Here is a 12,998-nt window from a genome sequence, read left to right on the forward strand (position 1 = left end):
AACCCGGATGGGCCCAAAACCATATGAAGTTCCGATAGTCACGTAATAATGTTAAACTAAAACCAAATATAAGGGAAAGGTTCAACCATAAGAGAGAAAAGGTCTAATATAGTGAACTGTAATTACAGTATCAGTCTTCTTCCTAATTCTAGAGCATATGAGTGATATTAAATTAATCAATCCAAGGTATACCAGTTGCTATGTTGGTTATAAGATTATTGTTAAGGAGTTATTGCGTATCTGACAAAATAAGCGGCATTTAAATAGGAATCCTGCTCACTTTTGAATGGAATATGTTACACTAATAACCAAAATAATCGAATTTGATGATTCTCTATTATAACCCTTATAAGACTAATAATATACCCTAAAACATTTATCAAGACTGTACCCTAGCTCAACGAAAAACATGTGCATTCCGAAATTGTGGAATTACCTGTCAAGCGTAATGCGCTCTTGAAATCCCCCAGGAGATAGTTAGGCAATTGAGTAATGCCGATACACTCGGTATCTGAAATCGGAGTGTAAGGAATGGTATAGTGATATTGGACTATAACATAACGTGTAGTACGCATTTAACTGTATGAAGCGGATGAAGTCAGCAGCTTACCCGATATATTGCTTGAAGCTGATAGAGGTCGCTCTATGGCCTCGTGGCGGTTGAAGTCTGTAAGACAAACCGTAAGAGCACATATTTACGCTCTGTATCGGGATTTGTTTGAAAGGTCTAGCCCACTAACGGCTCAACTAATTTCGCTTACCTGGTGGCGTCTCGTTGTTTTCGTTTCTCCCGGGTCTCTGTGTTCCTGGTGTGGACACGTGACCCGGAAGTAACTCCTACTTTATAGGTGTACAACCCTCTTGCTGACGTGATCGACGTCAATATGAAAAGATTTAAAGAGACAGTAGATGGAAGTGAATGTCGAGTATGAGAAAAGCTCTACTTTCTTCTATTCACGAAAAGTGAGCGGCTGTGCAGTGACGTGTGGCTTAGCAACACAAATAGTGGGCACCTGATCAGAATTGATCACACATTGTATCGATGAGAATGGCACATGAATAATAAAGCGGAACCAAACTATTGTTCTTGTTCCAGTGTGAAGAAGTGCTCTTATGTCCAAGTCACATCGCTCATAGGCAATGTGTGGTAGATAATTAAAAAGTGATGCAGAAAATGCCGCGCATGCAATATTCTTCAACCAACACATTTGTGAGATAGGTGTTCACGATATCTCCCCAACCTCTCTTACAATTCTAGAGTATTGTTAGTTGGTAATATGAGTAAGCCCATGGCAACAGAAAAACCATAGGCATTCTTTTCATAATTTACATGGCAGTATATACAACACATATAAGCATCAAAGTTTCATTCGTGGGAATATAGTTCCAATGAACCTGACGTTCTGTAGATATCTCCATAAACAACATCATAAGCACTCCATATACATCACTATATATCATAAGTCATCATATAGTTGTATCTTATTGTATGTACAGTGATATGACTATCTGAAGTTATTGTCATTACCCAAAATTTCAATTCCCTAAGAAAAATTGGAGTTCAGAATCGAAGTTTAACCCAAGGCCAACCGCGTACATTCTCATAATCCACATGGCCTCTGTGCGTCTCAGTTTTAGTTCCCTATTGCCTCCTCTGACACCCAAGTTCACTACATCTATGCCAAAGAAGGAAACAGATTTCTCATTTTCAGAGTTTTGACACTCTGCCACATGTAAGGCTACAGGATATCTGGGATCTTGTTTAAGAATTGCTCTTATATGTTCTGAAATCCTATCCTTGAGTGTGCGTATCGTACTCCCTACGTACTGTTTGCCACATTTACATTCTATGATGTATATACCATATTTCGTGAGACAGTTAATGTTGGTATTGATTAGAAAACATTCACCTTTAGGGTTATAGAATTGTTTTGTATTGTGTTTGGCCCATCTGCACATGGCACAAAAGCCACATTTATAGAAACCCTACTTCGTGTAGAAAGCCAGTCCATTGCGTGCAGGCCATGTGGTACTGTGGGACTTAATCTGTTCTTGAGCGAATTGCCTCTTCTAAAACAAATCTGAGGTCTATCTGTGACAAAAGGAAGTAGGGATTTATCCGTTTTCAGTATCCCCCAATGCTTACTCATGCTTTTCCTTAGAGTATGGTGAAAGGAATTATACTCTGTGATTAGTCTGAATGTGCTGTCTGTAGATTGAGTTTGTTTTTTAGGCTGTAGAATATCCAATCTTTTAATTTTATTGATTCTTCCCTCTGCCTGCTTGATAGTGTTGCTGGAATATCCTCTTTTAGAGAACCTGTTTCTCATGTCATGTACGCAGTCTTTAAATTGAGATTCTTCACTACATAGCTTTCTGGCTCTCAACAATTCTCCATATGGAATAGACTTAATTTGATGTGGAGGGTGTGAGCTAGAAGCATGTAATATAGAATTACATGATGTGGATTTTCTAAAAAGTTTACTATGCAAAGTGTCATCTACCACATATAACTCAATGTCCAGGAATTCAATTCTGGTTTGGCTATATGTCATCGTGAATGTGATTTCCCACGTGTTTTTTTTCAAGTAAGTGAAAAATTCTGTAAGTAGTCTCTCAGTGCCTGACCATAGAAGGATGCAATCATCTATATATCGTCCCCAGTAGATTATCGAATCAATAAATTGGGTGCCCTTCTCCCCCCAGATAAGGTCAGATTCCAGATTACCCATAAAAAGGTTCGCAAATGATGGGGAAAATTTAGATCCCATCGCTACCCCTTTCTTTTGGCGATAACATTTCTTGTCAAACATAAAGAAGTTGTTTTTTAAAACTAGTTCCATCATCTCTGGTAACATTTGAGTGTGTTGATAGAGTGACGCTGGTCGATTGTGTAGAAATCTGTTCATGGCAATAAGACCCAAGTCTATGTTGATGCTTGTGTATAAGGACACTACGTCCATAGTGACAAGAAATGTATCTGGTTGCCATTGAATATCCGATAGAATGCTCAGGATATGTCTGGAGTCTTGAATATACGATGGAAGGTTCTGTACTAGTGGACCTAGAAAAAGATCAATGTATTCTGCAATCCTTTCAGTAGGACCCCCTATGCCTGAGACTATTGGTCTACCAGGAGGGAAGAGCTGATTCTTGTGTACCTTGGGGAGTGTATACAACCAGGGATATGTAGGTCGGAATATTTTCAGATAGAAGTATTCCTGATCATTCAAAAGACCTGAATAATTCCAAAACAACAATTTGTCATTAATCCTGGTTGTTAAAGGACCTATAGGGTTGAAGGAGATTTGTTCATAACAGGTAGCATCAGCTAATTGACTGTGGATTTCTCCTTCATAGTCGATTCGATTCATAACTACTACGTCGGCCTCTCTGATAGTTACTTGGTCATTCTTGCTGAGAGATGTGAGAGCTGCACGCTCTCCTAGTGTCAGGTTGTCATGGTACTTAAACGATTTTAGTGTGTTATTCATTTTAAGTTTTTCAATATCTTCCAATACCCGTTTGTGAAACTGGTCTATGGCATTGCCCCCTGAGAGTGTAGGTATCCATCTAGATTTACTCTTTAAACCACTAGAAACACTATAGTCAGGGTCAATGTCAAGTTCAGTTAAAAGTCTATTCATGTCATAAGAAGAATTTTCCATATCAGTAATTGATAACAACAAATGGGTTGCTTGTACATCTTTTATTGACAAAAAGTCATCTGTATCCGTCAAGACAGGAATATTCCTACTGCCAATATCAGTGTTAGTTTTGTCAGAAAAATGTTTCTTAAGCTTTAAGTTTCTGATAAATTTGAAGAGATCAATCTTTAGTTTACAGAGATCGCCCATAGCAAATGGATTGAAACTTAGCCCTTTACTCAACAATGAAATCATATCTGGAGTCAAGTCATAGGAGGATAGGTTGATCACCTGGACCTCCGTCTGATTAACAGTAATCAATTCCTGTTCATTCCTGATCCGAGCTTGCTTCTGTATCCCCCTGTGCCTTGGTCTCCTGCCCCTGCGGGTTTTGGATCGGGTGGATCTCTCTGTACCGTTAGCCTGTTGCCTCTCCTGATTCTCTGGACCTCCTGAAAAAAAGTTGTACTAGTGTCATTAGTTGAGGTCTCAGGCTCCTCCTCACTAATCCCAGCAGTGCTAATTGAGGTATTACTGGATGATACTGAGCTCGCCCCTGTTGCGGGTGGATTGTTAGGGTTTTTCTTCTTAGTACTGGGGATGAGTGAGTCATACTTTTTGGCATATGGGAATACCCTGCCTTGTTGATAGTCTATCTGGTCTCTTCTAATTTGTCGAGCTTTTCTATTCTTGATGTCATTTTGTTGTTTAAGGAGAATGTCGTCCAGAATATCATAGTTCTTCATAGTAGCTTCGGGTAGATTGAGATCTTTAATCTCTTGTTCTACCACAGCTATGTCAGCCTGGAATTTGGTCACCTTACGGTCCGCACTCTCTATTAGTATGTCCATGAGAGTCATTGAATTAACAGTAAGTGAGTCTTCCCATTTGGACATAAGATCAGTGTCCAAATCGTCATAAGTAGGGAATATCTGATCCCTTAAGCCTCTAGGTATTCTCTTTAATCTTTGGTATTGTTTAAGAGTGGTGCCGTCCCACCACTTAGCATTTTCCTGTTTTTTGAGACGTTCAAGTTTGATGAACTTGTCCCTTAAGCCTTCCTTCCGTGGTGGATTTGAGCTGGTGGAGGCAGTTATAGTGGACATGCCTTTTGCTAAATTGTCAAAAAGTTCCTCTGCCGCTTTACCGCGGTCCATGTGGGCTCCTTATCAGGCTAAGTTTGAATAAAACAAACAGATCAAGTAGGACTGTTTGCAGAGTGCTTGGCGGCAACCCTATGTTGACTACAATAATTAATGAAAGGAAAAATGGTTTTTTGGAAGTCAAAGAGTGGGCGCACTGCCAGTATGGAAGCACTGGGCAGAAAAAATAGGTAAGGGTGCAACTGGGCGAGTGGAACAACCATATAACCACTCACTGGAGAAGTCAGCGAACTGTCCTAATCCAAAAGAACAACAGAAGACATGCCCTATGCACACACTTAGAAAGTATAAACGGTCACTGTGTGGCCATTACTAGTTAAACGAAAATTGCAGAGAAACAACAATGTGATACAAGGTAATATGCGATTGAGGAAAAATAAATGGACATTTAGTGACAACAGCGTCGTGGTTTCCTTGTTTAATGTGTCACAGCTTGAGAACAACCAGCCGACACGTGTTTCATCGCATCAAGCGAATCTTCAGGGCCTGAAATGATACAAAGAAATAGACTTTTCTTGGTAACATATACACGGTATACACGGTAGATTACAATGTCTACACCATTTAAAACCGGCTTAAGAAACAAGCATCAAGTTAAACAACTTCATGCATGGATTGACCCTTTTGAGAAGGTATGCGGAAGACATCATTGGGTGTAGTGCATCCAAGATTAAGCTATTTGGAACCACAAGTGCTCTCAGTGTCATCATTTACTTTGTGAAGATATTACGTACATCCACTGGTCGATGGACGACTCATGCACAAGAAAATTTCGACGAATCGTGTTCCACCTATGTGCAGTGATCCGTGAATTCATTCACAAATAATTTTTTAGGTGAGGTGCTATAATACGCTCGAGAGTCATGCACAGAACATGCGTATCAAGAAGGTGCACCATGATTGGATAAAAACATTCCAACACATACCTCTAAATGGTTGTGATTGGACCAGGAGGTCTAGTTGTAAAATAATAAAAAGACACACAAAGAGGCACAGAAAGGGGAAACAGAGAAGGGAGGGATAGAAAGGTGAGAAAAGCAAAACGTCAAAATTTTGAGCGAGTAATCTCTAAAGACTTAGGTCTTATCTTATCTATTCTGTTTCAAAGACAAGAGCCCCATGGGCTGATTATAATACACAATTTAAAAATGAAAGAAAAAGTGGAATACGCTCACAGCTCCTCCGGTGATAATTCCAACCCGGATGGGCCCAAAACCATATGAAGTTCCGATAGTCACGTAATAATGTTAAACTAAAACCAAATATAAGGGAAAGGTTCAACCATAAGAGAGAAAAGGTCTAATATAGTGAACTGTAATTACAGTATCAGTCTTCTTCCTAATTCTAGAGCATATGAGTGATATTAAATTAATCAATCCAAGGTATACCAGTTGCTATGTTGGTTATAAGATTATTGTTAAGGAGTTATGGCGTATCTGACAAAATAAGCGGCATTTAAATAGGAATCCTGCTCACTTTTGAATGGAATATGTTACACTAATAACCAAAATAATCGAATTTCATGATTCTCTATTATAACCCTTATAAGACTAATATTATACCCTAAAACATTTATAAAGACTGTACCCTAGCTCAACGAAAAACATGTGCATTCCGAAATTGTGGAATTACCTGTCAAGCGTAATGCGCTCTTGAAATCACCCAGGAGATAGTTAGGCAATTGAGTAATGCCGATACACTCGGTATCTGAAATCGGAGTGTAAGGAATGGTATAGTGATATTGGACTATAACATAACGTGTAGTACGCATTTAACTGTATGAAGCGGATGAAGTCCGCAGCTTACCCAATATATTGCTTGAAGCTGATAGAGGTCGCTCTATGGCCTCGTGGCGGTTGAAGTCTGTAAGACAAACCGTAAGAGCACATATTTACGCTCTGTATCGGGATTTGTTTGAAAGGTCTAGCCCACTAACGGCTCAACTAATTTCGCTTACCTGGTGGCGTCTCGTTGTTTTCGTTTCTCCCGGGTCTCTGTGTTCCTGGTGTGGACACGTGACCCGGAAGTAACTCCTACTTTATAGGTGTACAACCCTCTTGCTGACGTGATCGACGTCAATATGAAAAGATTTAAAGAGACAGTAGATGGAAGTGAATGTCGAGTATGAGAAAAGCTCTACTTTCTTCTATTCACGAAAAGTGAGCGGCTGTGCAGTGAAGTGTGGCTTAGCAACACAAATAGTGTGCACCTGATCAGAATTGATCACACATTGTATCGATGAGAATGGCACATGAATAATAAAGCGGAACCAAACTATTGTTCTTGTTCCAGTGTGAAGAAGTGCTCTTATGTCCAAGTCACATCGCTCATAGGCAATGTGTGGTAGATAATTAAAAAGTGATGCAGAAAATGCCGCGCATGCAATATTCTTCAACCAACACATTTGTGAGATAGGTGTTCACGATATCTCCCCAACCTCTCTTACAATTCTAGGAGTATTGTTAGTTGGTAATATGAGTAAGCCCATGGCAACAGAAAAACCATAGGCATTCTTTTCATAATTTACATGGCAGTATATACAACACATATAAGCATCAAAGTTTCATTCGTGGGAATATAGTTCCAATGAACCTGACGTTCTGTAGATATCTCCATAAACAACATCATAAGCACTCCATATACATCACTATATATCATAAGTCATCATATAGTTGTATCTTATTGTATGTACAGTGATATGACTATCTGAAGTTATTGTCATTACCCAAAATTTCAATTCCCTAAGAAAAATTGGAGTTTAGAATCGAAGTTTAACCCAAGGCCAACCGCGTACATTCTCATAATCCACATGGCCTCTGTGCGTCTCAGTTTTAGTTCCCATGGACATACTAATAGAGAGTGCGGACCGTAAGGTGACCAAATTCCAGGCTGACATAGCTGTGGTAGAACAAGAGATTAAAGATCTCAATCTACCCGAAGCTACTATGAAGAACTATGATATTCTGGACGACATTCTCCTTAAACAACAAAATGACATCAAGAATAGAAAAGCTCGACAAATTAGAAGAGACCAGATAGACTATCAACAAGGCAGGGTATTCACATATGCCAAAAAGTATGACTCACTCATCCCCAGTACTAAGAAGAAAAACCCTAACAATCCACCCGCAACAGGGGCGAGCTCAGTATCATCCAGTAATACCTCAATTAGCACTGCTGGGATTAGTGAGGAGGAGCCTGAGACCTCAACTAATGACACTAGTACAACTTTTTTTCAGGAGGTCCAGAGAATCAGGAGAGGCAACAGGCTAACGGTACAGAGAGATCCACCCGATCCAAAACCCGCAGGGGCAGGAGACCAAGGCACAGGGGGATACAGAAGCAAGCTCAGATCAGGAATGAACAGGAATTGATTACTGTTAATCAGACGGAGGTCCAGGTGATCAACCTATCCTCCTATGACTTGACTCCAGATATGATTTCATTGTTGAGTAAAGGGCTAAGTTTCAATCCATTTGCTATGGGCGATCTCTGTAAACTAAAGATTGATCTCTTCAAATTTATCAGAAACTTAAAGCTTAAGAAACATTTTTCTGACAAAACTAACACTGATATTGGCAGTAGGAATATTCCTGTCTTGACGGATACAGATGACTTTTTGTCAATAAAAGATGTACAAGCAACCCATTTGTTGTTATCAATTACTGATATGGAAAATTCTCCTTATGACATGAATAGACTTTTAACTGAACTTGACATTGACCCTGACTATAGTGTTTCTAGTGGTTTAAAGAGTAAATCTAGATGGATACCTACACTCTCAGGGGGCAATGCCATAGACCAGTTTCACAAACGGGTATTGGACGATATTGAAAAACTTAAAACGAATAACACACTAAAATCGTTTAAGTACCATGACAACCTGACACTAGGAGAGCGTGCAGCTCTCACATCTCTCAGCAAGAATGACCAAGTAACTATCAGAGAGGCCGATAAAGGCGGCAACGTAGTAGTTATGAATCGAATCGACTATGAAGGAGAAATCCACAGTCAATTAGCTGATGCTACCTGTTATGAACAAATCTCCTTCAACCCTATAGGTCCTTTAACAACCAGGATTAATGACAAATTGTTGTTTTGGAAACATTCAGGTCTTTTGAATGATCAGGAATACTTCTATCTGAAAATATTCCGACCTACATATCCCTGGTTGTATACACTCCCCAAGGTACACAAGAATCAGCCCTTCCCTCCTGGTAGACCAATAGTCTCAGGCATAGGGGGTCCTACTGAAAGGATTGCAGAATACATTGATCTTTTTCTAGGTCCACTAGTACAGAACCTTCCATCGTATATTCAAGACTCCAGACATATCCTGAGCATTCTATCGGATATTCAATGGCAACCAGATACATTTCTTGTCACTATGGACGTAGTGTCCTTATACACAAGCATCAACATAGACTTGGGTCTTATTGCCATGAACAGATTTCTACACAATCGACCAGCGTCACTCTATCAACACACTCAAATGTTATCAGAGAAGATGGAACTAGTTTTAAAAAACAACTTCTTTATGTTTGACAAGAAATGGTATCGCCAAAAGAAAGGGGTAGCGATGGGATCTAAATTTTCCCCATCATTTGCGAACCTTTTTATGGGTAATCTGGAATCTGACCTTATCTGGGGGGAGAAGGGCACCCAATTTATTGATTCGATAATCTACTGGGGACGATATATAGATGATTGCATCCTTCTATGGTCAGGCACTGAGAGACTACTTACAGAATTTTTCACTTACTTGAATAAAAACACGTGGGAAATCACATTCACGATGACATATAGCCAAACCAGAATTGAATTCCTGGACATTGAGTTATATGTGGTAGATGACACTTTGCATAGTAAACTTTTTAGAAAATCCACATCATGTAATTCTATATTACATGCTTCTAGCTCACACCCTCCACATCAAATTAAGTCTATTCCATATGGAGAATTGTTGAGAGCCAGAAAGCTATGTAGTGAAGAATCTCAATTTAAAGACTGCGTACATGACATGAGAAACAGGTTCTCTAAAAGAGGATATTCCAGCAACACTATCAAGCAGGCAGAGGGAAGAATCAATAAAATTAAAAGATTGGATATTCTACAGCCTAAAAAACAAACTCAATCTACAGACAGCACATTCAGACTAATCACAGAGTATAATTCCTTTCACCATACTCTAAGGAAAAGCATGAGTAAGCATTGGGGGATACTGAAAACGGATAAATCCCTACTTCCTTTTGTCACAGATAGACCTCAGATTTGTTTTAGAAGAGGCAATTCGCTCAAGAACAGATTAAGTCCCACAGTACCACATGGCCTGCACACAATGGACTGGCTTTCTACACGAAGTAAGGGTTTCTATAAATGTGGCTTTTGTGCCATGTGCAGATGGGCCAAACACAATACAAAACAATTCTATAACCCTAAAGGTGAATGTTTTCTAATCAATACCAACATTAACTGTCTCACGAAATATGTTATATACATCATAGAATGTAAATGTGGCAAACAGTACGTAGGGAGTACGATACGCACACTCAAGGATAGGATTTCAGAACATATAAGAGCAATTCTTAAACAAGATCCCAGATATCCTGTAGCCTTACATGTGGCAGAGTGTCAAAACTCTGAAAATGAGAAATCTGTTTCCTTCTTTGGCATAGATGTAGTGAACTTGGGTGTCAGAGGAGGCAATAGGGAACTAAAACTGAGACGCACAGAGGCCATGTGGATTATGAGAATGTACGCGGTTGGCCTTGGGTTAAACTTCGCTTCTGAACTCCAATTTTTCTTAGGGAATTGAAATTTTGGGTAATGACAATAACTTCAGATAGTCATATCACTGTACATACAATAAGATACAACTATATGATGACTTATGATATATAGTGATGTATATGGAGTGCTTATGATGTTGTTTATGGAGATATCTACAGAACGTCAGGTTCATTGGAACTATATTCCCACGAATGAAACTTTGATGCTTATATGTGTTGTATATACTGCCATGTAAATTATGAAAAGAATGCCTATGGTTTTTCTGTTGCCATGGGCTTACTCATATTACCAACTAACAATACTCCTAGAATTGTAAGAGAGGTTGGGGAGATATCGTGAACACCTATCTCACAAATGTGTTGGTTGAAGAATATTGCATGCGCGGCATTTTCTGCATCACTTTTTAATTATCTACCACACATTGCCTATGAGCGATGTGACTTGGACATAAGAGCACTTCTTCACACTGGAACAAGAACAATAGTTTGGTTCTGCTTTATTATTCATGTGCCATTCTCATCGATACAATGTGTGATCAATTCTGATCAGGTGCACACTATTTGTGTTGCTAAGCCACACGTCACTGCACAGCCGCTCACTTTTCGTGAATAGAAGAAAGTAGAGCTTTTCTCATACTCGACATTCACTTCCATCTACTGTCTCTTTAAATCTTTTCATATTGACGTCGATCACGTCAGCAAGAGGGTTGTACACCTATAAAGTAGGAGTTACTTCTGGGTCACGTGTCCACACCAGGAACACAGAGACCCGGGAGAAACGAAAACAACGAGACGCCACCAGGTAAGCGAAATTAGTTGAGCCGTTAGTGGGCTAGACCTTTCAAACAAATCCCGATACAGAGCGTAAATATGTGCTCTTACGGTTTGTCTTACAGACTTCAACCGCCACGAGGCCATAGAGCGACCTTCAAGCTTCAAGCAATATATCGGGTAAGCTGCTGACTTCATCCGCTTCATACAGTTAAATGCGTACTACACGTTATGTTATAGTCCAATATCACTATACCATTCCTTACACTCCGATTTCAGATACCGAGTGTATCGGCATTACTCAATTGCCTAACTATCTCCTGGGGGATTTCAAGAGCGCATTACGCTTGACAGGTAATTCCACAATTTCGGAATGCACATGTTTTTCGTTGAGCTAGGGTACAGTCTTTATAAATGTTTTAGGGTATAATATTAGTCTTATAAGGGTTATAATAGAGAATCATGAAATTCAATTATTTTGGTTATTAGTGTAACATATTCCATTCAAAAGTGAGCAGGATTCCTATTTAAATGCCGCTTATTTTGTCAGATACGCAATAACTCCTTAACAATAATCTTATAACCAACATAGCAACTGGTATACCTTGGATTGATTAATTTAATATCACTCATATGCTCTAGAATTAGGAAGAAGACTGATACTGTAATTACAGTTCACTATATTAGACCTTTTCTCTCTTATGGTTGAACCTTTCCCTTATATTTGGTTTTAGTTTAACATTATTACGTGACTATCGGAACTTCATATGGTTTTGGGCCCATCCGGGTTGGAATTATCACCGGAGGAGCGGTGAGCGTATTTTACTTTTTCTTTCATTTTTAAATTGTGTATTATAATCAGCCCATGGGGCTCTTGTCTTTGAAACAGAATAGATAAGATAAGACCTAAGTCTTTAGAGATTACTCGCTCAAAATGTTGACGTTTTGCTTTTCTCACCTTTCTATCCCTCCCTTCTCTGTTTCCCCTTTCTGTGCCTCTTTGTGTGTCTTTTTATTATTTTACAACTAGACCTCCTGGTCCAATCACAACCCTTTAGAGGTATGTGTTGGAATGTTTTTATCCAATCATGGTGCACCTTCTTGATACGCATGTTCTGTGCATGACTCTCGAGCGTATTATAGCACCTCACCTAAAAAATTATTTGTGAATGAATTCACGGATCACTGCACATAGGTGGAACACGATTCGTCGAAATTTTCTTGTGCATGAGTCGTCCATCGACCAGTGGATGTACGTAATATCTTCACAAAGTAAATGATGACACTGAGAGCACTTGTGGTTCCAAATAGCTTAATCTTGGATGCACTACACCCAATGATGTCTTCCGCATACCTTCTCAAAAGGGTCAATCCATGCATGAAGTTGTTTAACTTGATGCTTGTTTCTTAAGCCGGTTTTAAATGGTGTAGACATTGTAATCTACCGTGTATACCGTGTATATGTTACCAAGAAAAGTCTATTTCTTTGTATCATTTCCAGCCCTGAAGATTCGCTTGATGCGATGAAACACGTGTCGGCTGGTTGTTCTCAAGCTGTGACACATTAAACAAGGAAACCACGACGCTGTTGTCACTAAATGTCCATTTATTTTTCCTCAATCGCATAT

This window comes from Lissotriton vulgaris, chromosome 2_1 (assembly GCF_964263255.1).
Source record: "Lissotriton vulgaris chromosome 2_1, aLisVul1.2, whole genome shotgun sequence".
NCBI classification, from domain to species: domain Eukaryota; kingdom Metazoa; phylum Chordata; class Amphibia; order Caudata; family Salamandridae; genus Lissotriton; species Lissotriton vulgaris.